This window comes from Armigeres subalbatus, chromosome 2, assembly GCF_024139115.2.
Source record: "Armigeres subalbatus isolate Guangzhou_Male chromosome 2, GZ_Asu_2, whole genome shotgun sequence".
Classification (NCBI taxonomy): Eukaryota; Metazoa; Arthropoda; class Insecta; order Diptera; family Culicidae; genus Armigeres; species Armigeres subalbatus.
Window position 1 is genome coordinate 246,009,318 of NC_085140.1, and position 20,785 is coordinate 246,030,102.

General features: G+C 40.4%; 1 long non-coding RNA gene across 1 annotated transcript; it reads left to right on the forward strand.

Annotated features, from left to right (window-relative positions):
* Positions 1-9,332: 9,332 nt before the first annotated feature.
* On the forward strand, positions 9,333-10,254 carry LOC134216127 (uncharacterized). Its single transcript, XR_009980506.1, has 3 exons — positions 9,333-9,399; positions 9,502-9,569; positions 9,637-10,254. It is a non-coding gene; the product is annotated as an uncharacterized LOC134216127 (long non-coding RNA).
* Positions 10,255-20,785: the final 10,531 nt, after the last annotated feature.

Here is a 20,785-nt window from a genome sequence, read left to right on the forward strand (position 1 = left end):
CTGTACAGTTTCCACGTCGCTTTAATTATCGCGAAGCAACAACTCATTCCAACCGTGTGTCATCATCACTCTCGAATTTAAATTGAATGTGGTTTCGGTGGAAACCCAACAAGTAAATGCTGCCAATGACAAGCTCTGAAAAGCGCATCGGTGAACCGCAACACGACACGTTGCAATCGGTGTGGGTGTGTTTATCGATTTTCATATTTTCGGTCGACCGCGGTGGGTGTGGATGGAGCTTGCCGCATTGCACCCGACAGGAACTTGTCTTAGGGGCTTTTCATATGCCACGTGGACAGTTTATGGGAAGGGGTGTTAGGCAAATGTCCACGATTCATTTTTGTTTTTTGAAAATTTCTATGAGCTCTTGTCCTCGCTGGGGGAGAAGGGTATCTAAAACTGATCAAAACCTGTTTGCGTGGTATTTGGACAGACCCTTATCGGCTTGTTCTTCTTTCAGGCTTTTTTAAAGCTCATTGCTGATGACAATTGAGTTAACTCATCGAGGTCGGATTCCTTAGAAAATGTTGAGCCGAAAACATCTATAAAACTTTATACCGTCGTGTGGGGCTTCTTTTGACGAATCGGAGGCTAGGGGAGACCGGGGCAGGTTTACCGTGAGCCTTTGTGAAAACGTTAATAGGCGCATTTAAGGCTCATTATAATGATTTTGGTGGGGTATTAAATCGCCCATGTACGGATGTAATTTCAGGTATTTTAGTGTTTTTGTTTGCTCAGGACCATGTTTTTTGCTATTTTTGTGCGAGTGAGTAAATTTATGTTAAGGTTGTGTCATATTTGTAACACAAATCAATATTCATCAGATTTATAAAAACGTGGTACGCTGGATAGGGTATTAAAAATCCTACAAAACGGTATAAATGTTTCTTGGGTGACCTCACTTTTATGTTTGTAACACAAAATGTGTTCTTGAAAACATCTCGTGGGGTAGGTTGGCCGACTTTTGTGTGGTCTGTTTGGCCGAGCTGAAAACTTAGTAACTACCAATCGACACAATTTTTTACCCCAATAAAAGCAGCATTGAAAAAGAGAAAATTATATCAAATGTAAGTATACTCTGGCAGATGAAATGAAAGTAGCGAGAGTTGTAAAAAGTAGACTAACAATGTTTTAAAAAGACTAAAAAGTAAAGAGCAAAGATTTTTTTACATGCCTAAATATTACAAAACTATAATTTTTTATCATCAGACTAAGGCCGGAGTGGCCTGTGCTGCACATAAAAGACTTCTCCATTCAGCTCGGTTCATGGCTGCACTTCGCCAACCACGCAGTCTGCGGAGGGTCCGCAAGTCGTCCTCCACTTGATCGATCCACCTTGCCCGCTGTGCACCTCGCCTTCTTGTTCCCGTCGGATCGTTGTCGAGAACCATTTTCACCGGATTACTGTCCGACATTCTGGCTACGTGCCCGGCCCACCGCAGTCTTCCGATTTTCGCGGTGTGAACGATGGATGGTTCTCCCAACAGCTGATGCAACTCGTGGTTCATTCGCCTCCTCCACGTACCGTCCGCCATCTGCAACCCACCATAGATGGTACGCAACACTTTCCTTTCGAAAACTCCCAGTGCGCGTTGGTCCTCCACGAGCATCGTCCAGGTCTCGTGTCCGTAGAGAACTACCGGTCTTATAAGCGTTTTGTAGATAGTCAGTTTGGCGGCGGCGAACTCTATTCGATCGGAGCGTCTTGCGGAGTCCAAAGTACGTACGATTTCCAGCCACTATGCGTCTCCGAATTTCTCTGCTGGTATCGTTATCGGCGGTCACCAGTGAGCCCAAGTACACGAATTCTTCAACCACCTCGATTTCGTCACCACCGATACAAACTCGTGGTGGGTGGCTCACATTGACCTCTCTTGAGCCTCTTCCTATCATGTACTTCGTCTTCGACGTGTTGATGACTAGTCCAATCCGTTTAGCTTCGCTTTTCAGTCTGATGTAGGCTTCCTCCATCCTCTCAAAGTTACGTGCCATGATATCAACGTCGTCGGCGAAACCAAATAACTGGACGGACTTCGTGAAAATTGTACCACTCGTGTCAATCCCTGCCCTTCGTATTACTCCCTCTAAAGCGATGTTGAATAGCAGACACGAAAGACCATCACCTTGCCGTAACCCTCTACGGGTTTCGAAGGGACTCGAGAATGCCCCTGAAACTCGAACTACGCACATCACCCGATCCATCGTCGCCTTGATCAACCGTATCAGTTTATCCGGAAATCCGTTTTCGTGCATTAGCTGCCATAGCTGGTCCCGATCGATTGTATCATATGCGGCTTTGAAGTCGATAAATAGATGATGTGTGGGCACGTTGTATTCGCGGCATTTCTGCAATACCTGACGTATGGCGAACACCTGGTCTGTGGTAGAGCGTTCACCCATAAATCCCGCCTGGTACTGCCCCACGAACTCTCTTGCAATTGGTGTTAGTCGACGGCATAAAATTTGGGAGAGTACCTTGTAGGCGGCGTTCAGCAATGTGATTGCGCGGTAGTTGCTACAATCCAGCTTATCGCCCTTTTTGTAGATGGGACACACGACACCTTCCATCCACTCCTGCGGCAGAACCTCATCCTCCCAAACCTTGGTAATCACCCAGTGCAGCGCTCTAGCCAGTGCTTCACCACCGTGTTTAAACAGCTCTCCTGGTAGTTGGTCAACTCCAGGGGCTTTGTTGTTCTTCAGCCGACCGATCTCCTCCTGGATTTCCTGGAGATTCGGAGCCGGAAGTCGCATGTCCTGCGCGCGTGCTCCTAGGTTCATTACCATACCGCCACCGTTGTCTGCCATATCGCCATTCAGGTGCTCTTCGTAGTGCTGCCGCCACCTTTGGATCACCTCACGCTCGTTCGTAAGAAGGTTCCCGTTTATGTCCTTACACATCTCGGGCTGTGGCACGTGGCCCTTACGTGAACGGTTCAACTTCTCATAGAACTTTCGTGCGTTATTAGCGCGGTACAGTTCCTCCGTCTCTTCACGGTCTTGATCTTCCTGCTGGCGCTTTTTCCTCCGGAAAATCGAGTTTTGTCTGTTCCGCGCCCGTTTGTATCGTGCCTCGTTCGCCCTCGTGCGGTGTTGCAGCAATCTCGCCCATGCTGCATTCTTCTCCTCAACTAACTGCTCACATTCGCCGTCATACCAGTCGTTTCTCTGATCCGGAGCCACCGTGCCTAGAGCAGCGGTTGCGGTGCTTCCAATGGCGGATCGAATATCTCTCCAGCCATCTTCAAGAGATGCTGCGCCTAGCTGCTCTTCCGTTGGGAGTGCCACTTCCAGCTGCTGCGCGTAGTCTTGGGCTAGTCTACCGTCTTGTAGCCGCCCAATGTTAAGCCGCGGCGGACGACTCCGACGCGTGTTGATCACCGTCGAGAGTTTTGAGCGCAGACATACTGCGACGAGGTAGTGGTCGGATTCAATATTCGCACTGCGGTAAGTGCGTACGTTCGTGATGTCGGAGAAGAATTTACCGTCGATTAGAACGTGGTCGATTTGGTTTTCCGTTACTTGGTTAGGTGATTTCCATGTGGCCTTGTGGATATTCTTACGGGGGAAGAAAGTGCTTCGGACTACCATTCCGCGGGAGGCTGCAAAGTTTATGCATCGTTGGCCGTTGTCGTTCGATACGGTATGCAGACTATCCGGTCCGATGACCGGTCTATACATTTCCTCCCTTCCTACCTGAGCGTTCATGTCACCGATGACGATTTTGACGTCCCGCAGTGGGCATCCATCGTATGTCTGCTCCAGCTGCGCATAGAACGCTTCCTTCTCGTCGTCGGATCTCCCTTCGTGTGGGCAGTGCACGTTGATGATGCTATAGTTGAAGAAACGGCCTTTTATCCTCAGCTTGCACATCCTTGCGTTGATTGGCTGCCACCCAATCACGCGTTGGCGCATCTTTCCCAGCACTATGAAGCCGGTTCCCAGCTCGTTGGTGGTGCCACAGCTTTGGTAGAAGGTAGCCGCTCGATGCCCGCTTTTCCACACTTTCTGTCCTGTCCAGCAGATTTCCTGCAGCGCTACGACATCGAAGTTGCGGGGATGTAATTCATCGTAGATTATCCTGTCGCAATCGCAACCTGCGAAGCCTAGCGACTTGCAGTTCCATGTTCCAAGCTTCCAATCGTGATCCCTTATTCGTCGCCTAAGTCGTTGCCGATTGTATCGAGTCGTATTATCTTCTATGTCGTTCGTAATAGTTGTTTTTAAAGGCGGCTTATTGGGCCTGCGCAAACCTCCTGTCTCGTCGGAGGGCCGTCGTGTCAGGGCTGTTTAGCGTCCCACCTAACACCAGGACTTGGGCTTGTGCGCTTTGAGCGGCACACGGTCGCTTTGGCGGAGCCTACTTGCGGATACATGCAGCTTTTTATAGAGGTTTAACAGGGCCCACTGTCAAACCCCACCACATCCTAGGCAGGCGCCACAACTCGCAGATGGCCTGGGGAGGGATCGTCAAGCCCTTGGACATAGTCCCTGCTTCCCCCAAACTATAAACACTACATTTTTCCTACTTCTAAACATTGCCCACTGATTGATTTGATAAGTTTCACTTATTTTAACAAACTCGGCCAACCTATCCCAGCCCTGGGCTTGATTGGCCGAATTTATCCGCCGCATTTGTTTTGTTATAACTTTTTCCTCAATTTGTTTTCATCGATGAAAATATGTTACAATGTGCTCAAGACTTGTGAATTTATGACAGTAGAAACCGTTTTTTGAAAAGTCGAGCCACAATTAGTACAGACATTCCGAAAACAAAACTCGGCCAACCAGCCCCAGTCTTCCCTACTTTGGACATTTAAAAACAAGAATTATAACGTAAATTTATATTAAATTGACATTATCATCATTCAGGTGTCTTGTTCATAATTGGATGGCATCTTTCTGTCTGAACTTTGGTAGTTTTTTCGTTTATATTTTTCTCTTCTGATGATCGGAAGAGTTTCTAACGAAAATGTCAATGATATTTAAAAAGGAGATTTTCGACGCGGAGACGAGCCAGCCTCGGGCTGAAAGTCTCTTTAATAAAGACCCAAAAAAAAATGAAAAAGATTTTCGACGGAACTCTTGATGTAATTTCTGAATGATTCCTAAAAGAATGTCTGAATGAATTTCTTAATTCCAAAAGAATTTCTAAAGGAATATTCGAAAGCCTTAGGAAATTTCTAATCAATTTTCTGGGGGAATTTTTAACTAATTTTCACAAAAATTCTTGGGTGAAATTATAAAGATATTCCTAAGACGAATTAAGGAGGAATTCCAAGAATTTCTTCCTACAGTTTCGGAAGGGATTTCTTAAGGAATTACTGGAAGAAATTTATTTGAAAAAATCATGGAATAATTGCTGATGAAAATCATTGAAAAAAAAATTCAGGGGTGCATTTTTCAATTTTGGCAATTTCCAAAGGAATCCATAAAGAAATTCAAAAAAGTATTCTTCTACACAAATTTTGAATTGTTTTCCTGAAACAATTTCGGTATTCTTAAAGGAATTTCTGAAGAGGTTTTTTAGGAATTCCAAACCAATTTCTAATGGTTTTTATCAAATTTCTAAAAGAATTATCAAAGGAAATAATTTCAAAAAAAATCTTAAAAGAATTTGCAAAGGAATTCTTGAAGGAATCTCTGGAAGAGGAATTTCCGAGGAATTTCTAAAGGTACTTCCGAAAATATTTTAGACTTTCCAATGATTTCCTGAAAAAAAATCTGAAGGATTTCTCCTAACACAATTTTCTGATAGTGATTCCTGATAGAATTCTCGAAGGATTTCCATAGATGTTTCCGAAGAATTTTCAAAAGGAATTTAAAAAACAAATTTGTAAATGAAAATCTAAACGGAGTTTTCAAATTAAATTCTGTAGGAATTTCCGACATTCTTAAATTTCTGCAAGAATTTCATTGGACATTCCTCCAAGAATTCTTTGAAATGTCTTGGAATTTCTTAAATCAAGAAATTTATTTGGATATTCCTCATAATATTCCTTCAAAAATTAAAAGAAGGAATTATAAGAAAATTTCGAAAGATCATTCTTTCAGATTTTGTTCAGTACCCACAACACCCACGGAAATTGTTTTAGGATTACCTTAGGAAATTTCTTCAGGATTTCTTCGGAATAAATTTTAAGAACTCTTCCAATACCTCCCCCAGGAATTTCTTCAAACTTTCTCCAGGATTTCTTTTGAGTATTGTTTAGGTATTCCTTCGGATTTGTTTAGCAATGCTTACAGAAATTCCTTTAGACCTTCGAAGTTCCCTTTGCCCATTTTTCGGGAATATCTTTATAAAATCCATTTTTTTTTTGAGAATCCTTCAAGTGAAATTTAATTTGTAAATTATTTTGGGATTTTCTTCGAGAATTTTTTAAAAATTCCTTACGAAATTTCTTCAGGAAATCCTTTGAAATTTCCGTTAGAAACTCCTCCAAAAATTCCTTTTAAATTTTGTATTTCTTTCTTCCATAATTTTCCGGATAATTTTTTTCAACAAAATTTCCAGAATAATTCCTGCATGAATTTCGGAAGGAATCTTACAATGGAATTTCTGGAGAAATTTACAAAAGCCTTTCGGGAGGTTTTACAAAATAATCCCTCAAGGAAGAACTACAGGGGGAATTTTATAAATTATTAATGTAAGAGTTACCGAAAGAATTTTTGGAGGATTTACTGGAGAATTTTTAGAAGAAATTCTTGGAGGTATTTCCAAATGTATTTCAGGAAGAATTTCTGAAGAACAATGGAATTTTCATATAAATTTTTAAATTTCTACAAGAATTCCTTCTGGAACATCTGAAGGGATTTCTTTGGGAATTGTGGCAGGAATTTCACCGGGAAGTCCTTCAAAAATTCGGACAACAGTAAATCAATCCCCTATATTGAAACTGGAATTTAAATCAAAAATAACGGGATTTCAGTCGATCTATCATCATACTTACATCATACAAGAGAGTACGGACCGGAACCATCGGCGAAGACCACTGCGACGAAAAGGGACTAGCGATTGGAAACTCGGTTCGTGGAACTGCAAATCTCTCAACTTCATCGGGAGCACACGCATACTCGCCGATGTGCTCAAGGACCGTGGATTCGGCATCGTAGCGCTGCAGGAGGTTTGTTGGAAGGGATCAATGGTGCGAACGTTAAGAGGTAATCATACCATCTACCAGAGCTGCGGCAACACACGAGCTGGGAACAGCTTTCATAGTGATGGGCGATATGCAAAGGCGCGTGATCGGGTGGTGGCCGATCAATGAAAGAATGTGCAGGTTGAGGATCAAAGGCCGGTTCTTCAACTTCAACATAATCAACGTCCATAGCCCACACTCCGGAAGCACTGATGATGATAAGGACGCATTCTACGCGCAGCTGGAACGTGAGTACGACAGCTGCCCAAGACACGACGTCAAAATCATCATAGGAGATTTGAACGCTCAGGTTGGCCAAGAGGAGGAGCTTAGACCGACTATTGGAAAGTTCAGCGCTCACCGGCTGACGAACGAAAACGGCCTACGACTAATTGATTTCGCCGCCTCCAAGAATATGGCCATTCGCAGCACCTACTTCCAACACAGTCTCCCGTATCGGTACACCTGGAGATCACCACTGCAGACAGAATCACAAATCGACCACGTTCTGATTGATGGACGGCAATTCTCCGACATTATCGATGTCAGGACATATCGTGGCGCTAACATCGACTTTGACCACTATCTGGTGATGGTTAAACTGCGCCCAAAACTATCCGTCATCAACAATGTTCGGCACCGACGACCGCCGCGGTACGACCTAGAGCGACTGAAGCAACCTGATGTCGCCTCTGCATACCCGCAGCATCTCAAGGCAGCGTTGCCGGAAGAGGGCGAGCTCGATGGGACCCCTCTTGAGGACTGCTGGAATACAGTCAAAGCAGCCATTAACGACGCAGCGGAGAACAACGTCGGGTATATGAGTCGAGGTCGACGAAACGATTGGTTCGACGAAGAGTGCAGACAGATTCTGGAGGAGAAGGACGCAGCGCGGGCGGTCGCGCCGTTGCAAGGTACCCGGCAGAACGTGGAACGTTATAGACGGAAGCGGAGACAGCAGACCCGTCTTTTTCAGGAGAAGAAACGCCGCCTGGAAGAAGCGGAGTGCGAGGAGATGGAACAGCTGTGCCGTTCTCAAGAAACACGCAAGTTCTATCAGAAGCTCAACGCATCCCGCAAAGGCTTTGTGCCGCGATCCGAAATGTGCCGGGATAAGGATGGCAGCATCTTGACGGACGAACGTGTGGTGATCGAAAGGTGGAAGCAGCACTACGAGGAACATCTGAATGGCGCTGAGAGTACAGGCAGTGAATGTCAAGGCAGCGGAGTAGATGACTATGTCAGTTCAGCGGACGATGGAAGCCAACCAGCCCCCACCTTGAGGGAAGTTAAGGATGCCATCCAACAGCTAAAGACCAATAAAGCAGCTGGTAAGGATGGTATCGGAGCTGAGCTCATCAAGATGGCCCCGTAAAAGCTGGCTACTTGCCTGCACAAACTGATAGTCAGAATCTGGGAAACCGAACAGCTACCGGAGGAGTAAAAGGAAGGGGTTATATGCCCCATCTACAAGAAAGGCGACAAACTGGAGTATGAGAACTTTCGAGCGATCACCATCCTTAATGCCGTCTACAAAGTGATATCCCAGATCATCTTCCGTCGCCTGTCACCATTAGTGAACGAGTTCGTGGGAAGTTAGCAAGCCGGCTTCGTTGACGGCCGCTCGACAACGGACCAGATCTTTACTGTACGGCAAATCCTTCAAAAATGCCGTGAATACCAGGTCCCAACGCACCATCTATTCGTCGATTTCAAGGCGGCATACGACAGTATAGACCGCGTAGAGCTATGGAAAATTATGGACGAGAACAGCTTCCCTGGGAAGCTTACCAGACTGATCAAAGCAACGGTGGATGGTGTGCAAAACTGTGTGAAGATTTGTAACGGTGTCTAGTATTTTGCGTGAATATTCTTACATTAATTTTTACGTTCCAGTTAATAAATAATTAATTAAACTAGTTTAGATAAATTGATACTTAATATTTCGCGAACCATTTACACAACTGCCACTTGCCATAAAGTTGTGTAATAAAAAAGCTGCCATTTTTAATATGCTTTTTAGGATAAAAGCTTAGAACTAAAGTAGATTAAATATTAATGAGTCCTGAGAGAAATTATTTAGCTTCAAAGTAATACTATAAAACTCGTCTAAAAATAATATGAATGTATTAGTAAATTTCATTTATTCTAAAGCTATGACTACGCAAATTTGAGGAACTCTGCCATTTCTATTTTAACTTGGCTGAAGAGTAGAAGCCAGTTTCAGTGCGATAGCTATTTTTTAAAAAGTTTCTCTAAGGTGTGTATTAAAAAGTGAAGTTACATAAAGTACAACTTGTAGTGCAGTGATGAAAACTTAATATACATTCTTATTTCTATTTTCTTAAAATTATTTAAATAGTTCGAGTACGTTTAATTTCACACGAGGCGAACGCTCTACTCTCGAGCAAATTATTTTAGTACTTAAAGGTAATTATCCATTGAATTCATTTATTTAATGATTACACACCTAACCAAGATTCATGTCGGACAGCAGCGTCCGAACGACGCTTTTTGTACGGGTTTTTCTTTTTCCCGTTCCCGCTGGACACGTCTCGTCCATGCGGTGTGAACCCGGCCGTGCGGGCCCGCCATTACGGTAGCCAAACGAGGATTGAGGCATTCCGACCTACCGAGATTCTCCAAAGGAAAGTTTCCCCCAGTCCCGGTGGTTGTGTAGTCCCACAGACGAAGGCCAGTTGGAGACCCGTGACGCTTCCTGAGGAGAGGAGACGGCAGAGTATCGGACCATCAGCCACCGCCCTTTCTCGCAACTATAGATCGGCCAACTACGCACGTGTGCCCATTCCGGCGATGCATCTGCCGAAGAGCTCGAGTATTCCGTCGCACCATTGATCGGACACCCCTGTAGCTGGCACCGTCGTTATCATCGCTCGATGACGACACAGCCCTGTCGGTATACCAGCCGCCAGCATAAACCCTGATCAGGTATGTCGCAAATCATGGCCATGTAACACACACAACAACACTCACACTCTCACTACACACTAAAATGAATCTTGAAAAAAACATAATACATAAATGAATTCAATATAAATTTCTCTTGCGTTCATTCATTTATCTCGCTAAGCCCTGTGGTTTATTAGTCTGCCCGGGAATGTGCTGAGTTTACGTTTCATGCGCTACAGATAGAGTACGTTTTTGCCTACGTTCACTTTACTGCTTCGGTGCGTTCACCTCAGGAAACTTCACCTCTGAATTTTCGTTGTCTAGCTTTGGAACCGTTCGAAAACCCCTTGTAGATTGCGCTCATGCTTCCTAAAGCTAAGTCGGGCAACTTATTATAACACGACCAGTGGTCTCTCAACGTTGAGAGTGGCGCATAAGTCACTGAGTTTGCGGCAATTCATTCAGAGCTTTGACGAACGGTTACATTGGCACCCAACGCAAAATAGTATATCCAATCTTTATTAATCACCACGTTTGTAAATATTTATCATACTATTATTCTTTTTTTTTTAATTTGAAATTTACATCATACTTTAGAATATTTTTTTTAAGCATACATTTCTATCAAACCATTTTCTTTAGGCTAAACAAAAATTGAATTGAATTTATTGTAGTTTAAGTTAAATATTGAATTGAATTTGATTTTTTTTATTATTGAATTTTGCATTATTACATTAAATAGGTTAATTTGTAGTTTCGCTTTTAATTTTTGAATATTAGTAATATTACTTTGTATTTTTAATTTGATTTGCTTGGAATTGTGGATTTTTTTTTTGACTTGAACTCTACTACATTTTTTTTTTCATTCGAATAAGCGTTAACAAATTAGTCAAAATGGTAAGGTTTTACATCCTACCAAATGCGGATCACTTAGTAGAAGATGAGCTGAATTTTGAAATTAAACTTAGAAACGTCGAAATCGAGTTGGACGCTAAAATAGAAGATAGAAGGAGGGCTCTTAGATACGCTTACAAAACGGAGCGAAATGAACCAAAACTGTATGATACCGGTATTGCAATAGGAGAAGAAACTAAAACTCTTGAAAATGTTATCAAATCTTTAAAAAGAAATTTACGAGAATCATTCGATTATGTCATTGTTTCTCGTTTGAGACATTATTTAATCAGGTTATCATCATCAAGAACATCTAATGAAGAAGAAAAGGAGTTGAAAGACGACTGTTGCAAACAAATTGAAGAGATTTTACGAGCGAACAGGCAGAGAGTAACATACGATCCAATACATTTGAACGATGAAACCGATCATGACTTAGGAGAGGGAGCAAAAGCTCTAAAGACCTCTTGGAGAAACCCTGATCCCAATGCGTTCGCGTTAGTAGGAAACCAGAGCAATAATACTCAATTCACGCAATCAAATGAATATGGTAATAAAACAGGAACCATACCGAAGGATAATAAAAAGAGAGAAGATAACAGAAACAAAGAAGAGAGAAGGGACAAAAAGATACAGAAAATAGGTGACGCTAAATATGAATCAGGGTACAGGCAGATAGAAAGGACAGAAAATTTGTTGAAACACATGCGCATAAATGATTATAGCCAACGTAAAAGTAAGAAGGAAAAGAAATACAAGAAAGATAGATCACATGCAGCAACTGATTATAATTCGGAATCTAGCGAAGGCGAGAATACAGCAGATGAGGGGAAACGAAGAAAAACTATAGGACACGGTAGATCAAGGGGTAGATACACTTCGACTTCAAATAGTAGTAGTAGCAGTACAGAGGAAGAAGAACCCGGTCGGTGGGTCAGAGAAAGGAATCCTCGTCGATCACATACTCCAGAACGCCACTATAGAGCCTATAGGGATGATTATTACAGAGCTTCTCGTTCAAGGGTAGAAAACTGGGACATCGTTTTTAGCGGCGACGCTAGGTCAATGCAGGTGGAAGATTTTTTGAATAGGGTGAAAAAATTAGCAAAGCATGAACGAGTCAGTAAAATGGAGTTATTAGACAAAATTCATTACAAACTAAAGGGAGAGGCTAGTGATTGGTGGTTTACGAGGGAAGATCACTGCGATTCTTGGGAAAAATTCGAAAGCGAAATCCGATTTAGATTTGGCAATCCTAATCGTGATAGGGGAATACGTACTCAGTTGCGAGAGCTACGTCAAAAAAGAGGAGAGACTTTCGTGGCGTTTGTCACGGAAGTTGAAAAATTGAACCAGTGTCTCAAACGCCCCCATTCATCACGAACAATATTTGAGATAGTATGGGAGAATATGCGACCCCATTACCGGTCAAAATTAGCCACAACGCGTGTGCATAATTTAGAACGCTTATTGGATCTCAACCACCGTATCGATGCTACAGATCCGAATCTTTACCGGTCTGCCCACGGCACCCGAAATGACGTAAATAATGTCGATGTTCATAGTTACTCTGAAGACGAAGATAGATCGTCAGAAGAATACGGCATACATGCACTACAACGTAAACCAAAATTAATCCGGGATGGACAGAAATCGAACCCAAAAAACAACACTACAAATGTTCAGGAACCTACGGTAACTCCAACAACAGTAAAATGTTGGAATTGCCAAAAGACAGGCCATCATTGGAGAACCTGTAATGAGATAAAGCTTATTTTTTGTTATGCATGTGGAAACCTTGGCCGAACCACGAGAACATGCGAGCGGAATCACCCACACTCAACACCTTCTAACCAAATCTACACAAACAATCAGCAGTCGTTAAACTAGATGCGGGGTGTACCAAGGGGAACCCGTCCATCTCGCAGTCCATTCAAATGGTTCCAAAATTACAAACTTTTGAATACTTCCAAAATACCAAGAAACCCTACACATTAAGGTGAACCCAAACGTTTGCCCAAAATACGTGTCTCAATACTAGACACAGACATCGTTGCTTTGCTGGACTCAGGTGCTAGCATCAGCGTGCTAAACTCTACGAAATTGTTAGATAAGCATGGACTAAAACTGTTTAAAGCAACTGTAGTAGTTAGTACAGCCGATAATACGGAGCATGAATGTCTTGGCTATGCAAACGTACCCTACACGTTTGCTGGCAATACTAAGGTAATACCAACAATAATCGTACCTCAACTATCTAAATCCCTAATCCTTGGAATGGATTTTTGGAATGCCTTTGGCATCAGACCGATGATTAATCTTGACAACCGATTATCTGACGTAGACATGTTGAACGTTAATGGCCAACCGATGGTCAACTTCATTCACCCAGACCACCACTCCCAAATAAACGTAATTGATACGGAGCCGAACATCTGCCTTAACATATTTTCATTAGAATTAACAGAAAATGAAATCGAAATTATTCACAAGGCCAAGACAGAAGATGATGAATCACTAGAACTGCCGTCGTTAGAATTATTGAATGATTCGGATTTGAATATAGATTCTATAGAGACTGAACATGAATTGAACGAACAAGAAAGGGGTCAGCTTACTGCTGCACTCAAATGTTTTCAATGGACGAGTGAGAGTAAGCTCGGACTTACCAATTTAATCGAACATGAAATCGAAACAATAGAAGGCGCTAGAATGCGAGACCTACCTATGTACAAATACTCACATAGCGTATGGGAAAACATAGAGAAGGAATTGGAAAGATACGAAAAGTTAGACGTAATCGAGGAATGCACGAGCGAATTTGCTAGCCCGCTAGTTCCAGTGAAAAAATCCAACGGAAAAATGCGAGTTTGCTTAGACTCGAGAAAAATAAACTCGATCACAAGAAAGGATGCGTACCCCATGCGCAACATGAATGAAATCTTTCACCGATTACAGAAAGCTAGATATTTCAGTATAATAGATTTGAAAGACGCTTACTTTCAAATTCCTTTGAAAGAAAGCTCTAGGAATTATACGGCCTTTAGAACGCCAAAGGGACTGTTTATATTTAAAGTCATCCCGTTCGGACTCAAAAATGCTCCCTTTACAATGAGCAGACTCATGAACAAGGCTATTGGTTTCGACCTCGAACCATTTGTGTTCATCTATCTGGATGACATTGTTGTAGCTACAGAGACCCTTGAAGACCACTTTATTCTGCTGAAAGAGGTTGCCAAACGCCTCGCGAAAGCTGGATTGACCATTTCAGTCCAGAAGAGCCGATTCTGTAGGCGTCAGGTTAAATATCTAGGGTACCTTTTAACAGAAAATGGCCTTGCCATCGATAGCTCTAAACTGAAACCCATCCTTAACTACCCGCGCCCCAAGTCCATCAGAGACGTTCGGAGGTTAATGGGACTAATGGGTTTTTATCAAAAATTCATTAATAATTACAGCCACATTACCACCCCCATAACAGACCTTTTAAAAAAGTCCAAACGCTTCAAATGGACAGAGGAAGCCGAGCAGGCTCTGGAGGAGCTCAAATCTGTATTAACGTCCTCACCGGTACTAGCGAACCCTCGATATGACCTCCCTTTCATTATTGAAACAGACGCATCCCAACTTGCTGTTGGGGCTGCCCTCCTTCAAGACCACCCCGAAGGAAAACGTATAATCGCATATTTCAGCAAGAAGCTGTCTAGCACACAGCGCAAATATGCTGCAACAGAGAAGGAATGTCTGGCGGTTTTGCTAGCTAAAGCTTCAGTCGTATGACTTCAGCATACAGTATAGAAAGGGCAAGGAGAATGTTCTTGCCGACTGTCTCTCACGGATAGAAACTGTGCAAGTAATTGACAGCGAATATGCTGATCTATCTAAACAAATTACAAAAAACCCCGAAAGTTTTAAAGAATTTAAAGTTGTGGGCAATAAGATCTTCAAATTTGTCCATAATGCCAACAAAATTGAAGACAGACGTTTTCTATGGAAGTACTATCCCCCTAAGGAAGACCGGGCCGAAATTATTAAAATAACACATGAACCAGCTCACCTCGGCTACGACAAAACAATCTCTAAACTTAAAGAGAAGTTTTTTTGGCCAGGTATGGCAGTAGAAACCAGACGATATTGCAAATCTTGCTTGCCTTGTAAAACGTCGAAAAGCACAAATGTTAACAGTGTTCCAGCAATGGGGTCTCAAAAGCAAAATTGCGACCACCCGTGGCAATTTTTAACTTTAGATTATCTCGGACCTTTTCCCCCATCGGGGAAAGCGCGAAGTACATGCCTACTTGTAGTAACAGACGTATTCACGAAGTTTGTACTCATACAACCATTTAAACAGGCAACAGCGTCTTCTCTTATTAAATTTCTTGAGGAATCTATTTTCCTACTATTTGGCGTCCCCCAAACAATCCTAACTGATAATGGTAGCCAATTTACATCCAAATTGTTTAAAGATTTGTTGAGCCACTATGGAGTAACCCATTGGCTCACCCCATCATATCACCCACAGGTGAATAACTCTGAAAGAGTTAATAGGGTAATTACAGCTGCGATTAGAGCTACCATCAAATCCAATCACAAAACGTGGGCGGATAATATACAGAGCATCGCCAATGCCATAAGAAATTCGACCCATGAGTCAACGAAACACACTCCTTATTTTTTAACATTCGGGCGTAATATCATCTCCGACGGACGAGAATATGAAACGCTGAACGATGGCAAATCGGATGAACACACAATTTCCCCTGAACTAAGAAAACAATTGTATGAGCAAGTACGTAAAAATCTACATGATGCATATATAAAGCAATCGAAGTACTATAATCTGCGGTCTAGCTCAAAAGCACCAAAGTATCAGGTCGGTGAGCGAGTCCTCAAGAAAAGTACATTCCTGTCTGATAAGGGTAAAAATTTCTGTGCTAAATTGGCTCCAAAATATACTGAAGCGACAATAACGAAGGTCCTAGGTGACAGCTACGAATTGGCCGATAGCACAGGGAAATCTATAGGAATATTCCATGCCACTTTCCTCAAAAAGTTTTGACCACAAAATCGATGAAAAAGCTATGAATTGATCACGACGATAATTACGAACAACGGAAAATTAGATCCCATCAAAATACGTATGAACTTCGGTTGCAATAAAACGGTAATCAAAACAAAAACAACGATAAATAATAATGCATTTCTTGTATATAGGTTGAAAACATGAATGAATTTTTTCCACTCGCGTACATTCGTAAAAAAAAATCACTTTCACTGTCATGTGTTCGTATTTAAATCGATGATAGGTAGCAAACAGAACAACATATTTTCATTATGTGGATAGAGTTCGTCTTCAGGACGATCATTCGTGCATGTGTATTTGTATCGTATGTCTGCGCACTGTAGGTAGATTGAGATCTTTCTCATCCAATTCTAAGCTCGGGATATGTTTTTCACCTGTAAATAGAAAAGATACGATTAGATAAGGAATAAGTAGTAACCTAATGTAATACTCCCCGAATTTATATCGCAGATTAGCCTCTGTTTTTTCGAAGAATTTCTAGCTGCTTCGTAGTAGGTCACGCTGCTTCCATCTTTTATGCTTTTTGCCATTTCTGTTTCGGTTTGACAGTGCTTTTTGATCGCTCTGTCAACGAGGTGCAGGGTTGAACACAATGCTGTGAGTTAGTGATGCGATGTTTTTGATGACGTTTAATGCTGTCAATGGTTTAGGAAATCAACATGACATTTGATTGTATTGGTCAACACAAGGTTGATAAAGAATGTTATGCATTATTTCTATCTACGTTCACGGGCTAAATATCAATAATTGGGTCAATTTTTGGTTGATAGTGTTGATAAATAGCAGAATTTTAAGTATTGGTATGAGCTTACGGTTAGTCGAATCAAATTCGATGCAGTAAAAAAAATACACAATGTCTATCCAAGTTTGTTTTGTTTACATCTAGGTATATTTTCCGTTCAATCTACAATTTTGTTTGGAAATGGTCCAATAAAGTAGATGTTTTATGATTGTAACACTAACAAAGCAGAATGTATTAAACCAAGCAATGATTTGATAGAGTGTATGCTTCAATCGGTATGCAATAGTTGAACCAACAGCAGTTTCAATTCGATAGTACAGAACTATGTAAATATTATCTCAGGTTATGAAAATTTGATCAATCTCTCATTGATCAAATTTTCATAAAAGTACGTGGTGTGATGTAACGGTGTCTAGTATTTTGCGTGAATATTCTTACATTAATTTTTACGTTCCAGTTAATAAATAATTAATTAAACTAGTTTAGATAAATTGATACTTAATATTTCGCGAACCATTTACACAACTGCCACTTGCCATAAAGTTGTGTAATAAAAAAGCTGCCATTTTTAATATGCTTTTTAGGATAAAAGCTTAGAACTAAAGTAGATTGAATATTAATGAGTCCTGAGAGAAATTATTTAGCTTCAAAGTAATACTATAAAACTCGTCTAAAAATAATATGAATGTATTAGTAAATTTCATTTATTCTAAAGCTATGACTACGCAAATTTGAGGAACTAATATGTACTTCTGAAACTGCTCTGCCATTTCTATTTTAGCTTGGCTGAAGAGTAGAAGCCAGTTTCAGTGCTGTCGGGTTTTCCTTTTTTTTTAATGACTAAACACAATTTAACTTCTATAATATACATATATTTATTTTATTAACAACACTTTTCAGCACATCCTCATTCTACAATATTCGTCACAAAACTGCCTTATTCTCATTTCAAGCGTCGTCAAAACATCATGCCCAGTCCCTCTCTTCAGTCTTCTGCGCTCTTCGCTCAATTCCATTTTCGAACAAAACTGTCCAACTCGTACACTCTAATAAATTACCTAACAAATTTGAGGTTCATTTTAACTTTATATTTTAAAACTAATATTTTACTTAAAAGAACGAGCTAATATTATTATGTTGTAAATGTTATTTTCTATTACCCTACATCCTCCACTTCCTCTACTCTGAATCATGGTAAATTGGTATTAATTAATAATAAATAATTAAAAAAAACTTTACCAGTTTTACAACACAATAGTCAAGAACAATTTACTACTAGAAAATCCTTTAAGTAATGTAACGCACGTTATGAAGCTGTAGTAGAATTAATCTGTAAAGAAAAACATTATTAATTATAAAAAATCACTATATTTATATGGAACGAAACTTACCATGGCACGATTTAAAGCATTTGTTTCATCAACAATCTGAGTACATGAATTGACTGATCTTTTCTTCACTTCCAAGGATTGAGTTTTCCTGACTAAAGAATATTAATCCGCTTCAAAATCAGAAAATGTTTATCAAACTATTTAGCATTTCAAGCATTATATGTTCTACCAGACTATGATCCTCTTCAAGTACTACATCTTCTATCTCTATTCAGTATCAACAGCTGATCTTGTATTCGCTTTCATGAGTTGAGTTTTCCAGGCTCAAGAACATCAATCCGGCGTCAAAATCGAAAGAAGTTTATCAAACTATTTAGCATTTCAAGCATTATATGTTCTATCAGACTACGATCCTCTTCAAGTACTACATCTTCTATCTCTATTCAGTATCAACAGCTGATCTTGTATTCGCTTTCATGAGTTGAGTTTTCCAGGCTCAAGAACATCAATTCGGCTTCAAAATCGAAAGATTATTATCAAGCTATTTAGCTTTTCAAGCATTACATATTCTATCAGATTTCGATCCTCTTCAAGTACTACATCTTCTATCTCTATTCAGTATCAACAGCTGATCTTGTATTCGCTTTCATGAGTTGAGTTTTCCAGGCTCAAGAACATCAATCCGGCGTCAAAATCGAAAGAAGTTTATCAAACTATTTAGCATTTCAAGCATTATATGTTCTATCAGACTACGATCCTCTTCAAGTACTACATCTTCTATCTCTATTCAGTATCAACAGCTGATCTTGTATTCGCTTTCATGAGTTGAGTTTTCCACGCCCAAGAAAATCAATCCAGCATCAAAATCGAAAGATGTTTATCAAACTATTTGCCATTTCAAGCATTATATGTTCTACCAGACTATGATCCTCTTCAAGTACTACATCTTCTATTTCTATTCTAACAGCTGATCTTGTATTCGCTTTCATGAGTTGAGTTTTCCAGGCTCAAGAACATTTATCCGGCGTTAAAATCGAAAGAAGTTTATCAACTATTTAGCATTTCAAGCATTATATGTTCTATCAGACTACGATCCTCTTCAAGTACTACATCTTCTATCTCTGTTCAGTATCAACAGATGACCTTGTATTCGCTTTCATGAGTTGAGTTTTCCAAGCCCAAGAAAATCAATCCAGCGTCAAAATCGAAAGATGTTTATCAAACTATTTGCCATTTCAAGCATTATATGTTCTACCAGACTATGATCCTCTTCAAGTACTACATCTTCTATCTCTATTCAGTATCAACAGCTGATCTTGTATTCGCTTTCATGAGTTGAGTTTTCCAGGCTCAAGAACATCAATCCGGCGTCAAAATCGAAAGAAGTTTATCAAACTATTTAGCATTTCAAGCATTATATGTTCTATCAGACTACGATCCTCTTCAAGTACTACATCTTCTATCTCTATCAACAGCTGACCTTGTATTCGCTTTCATGAGTTGAGTGTCTGAAAATGCTGAGGATGTGCTGAAAAGTGTTGTTAATAAAATAAATATATGTATATTATAGAAGTTAAATTGTGTTTAGTCATTAAAAAAAAGGAAAACCCGACAATGGCCAAGTCGGTAGTGTTTGTGCGCTCCCAGTTTCGTTTTTTGGTTGTTAAAATTAGTGTGAAATTGTGAAACAAAACGTGCTTGAGTTTGGTGACGTTCTCACCATTTCGGCTGCATCGGCCTTGACGTCGCCAGGTCCAACGTAAGTTGTTTTGTTTTTCTTTTGTTTGCCGATTGTACCTTCAACGTCCTTGAGCGGCGACGAAATTGATTTCAGCACAGCATAGAACTGTGATTTTATTTTTTGTTTACAAGCATTTGAATATGCCAATTGCATAAAGTGTAGCATCGAGCGTATACGGTGTGTTTTCAGATATATTTTATTGGCTAGATCGATATCGGATTTCGGGTTGGCCGAGAAAGGTGTTGTTCTTGATTGCTTTGTTTACAGGAATACAGGAACGTATTTGCCCGAAAAATGTGTAAGTGTATTTTTATGTTGATGCAACCGGCTGCGCCATTGTCGGGTTTTCCTTTTTTTTAATGACTAAACACAATTTAACTTCTATAATATACATATATTTATTTTATTAACAACACTTTTCAGCACATCCTCATTCTACAATATTCGTCACAAAACTGCCTTATTCTCATTTCAAGCGTCGTCAAAACATCATGCCCAGTCCCTCTCTTCAGTCTTCTGCGCTCTTCGCTCAATTCCGCTCAATTCGAACAAAACTGTCCAACTCGTACACTCTAATAAATTACCTAACAAATTTGAGGTTCATTTTAACTTTATATTTTAAAACTAATATTTTACTTAAAAGAACGAGCTAATATTATTATGTTGTAAATGTTATTTTCTATTACCCTACAAGTGCGATAGCTATTTTTTAAAAAGTTTCTCTAAGGTGTGTATTAAAAAGTGAAGTTACATAAAGTACAACTTGTAGTGCAGTGATGAAAACTTAATATACATTCTTATTTCTATTTTCTTAAAATTATTTAAATAGTTCGAGTACGTTTAATTTCACACGAGGCGAACGCTCTACTCTCGAGCAAATTATTTTAGTACTTAAAGGTAATTATCCATTGAATTCATTTATTTAATTATTACACACCTAACCAA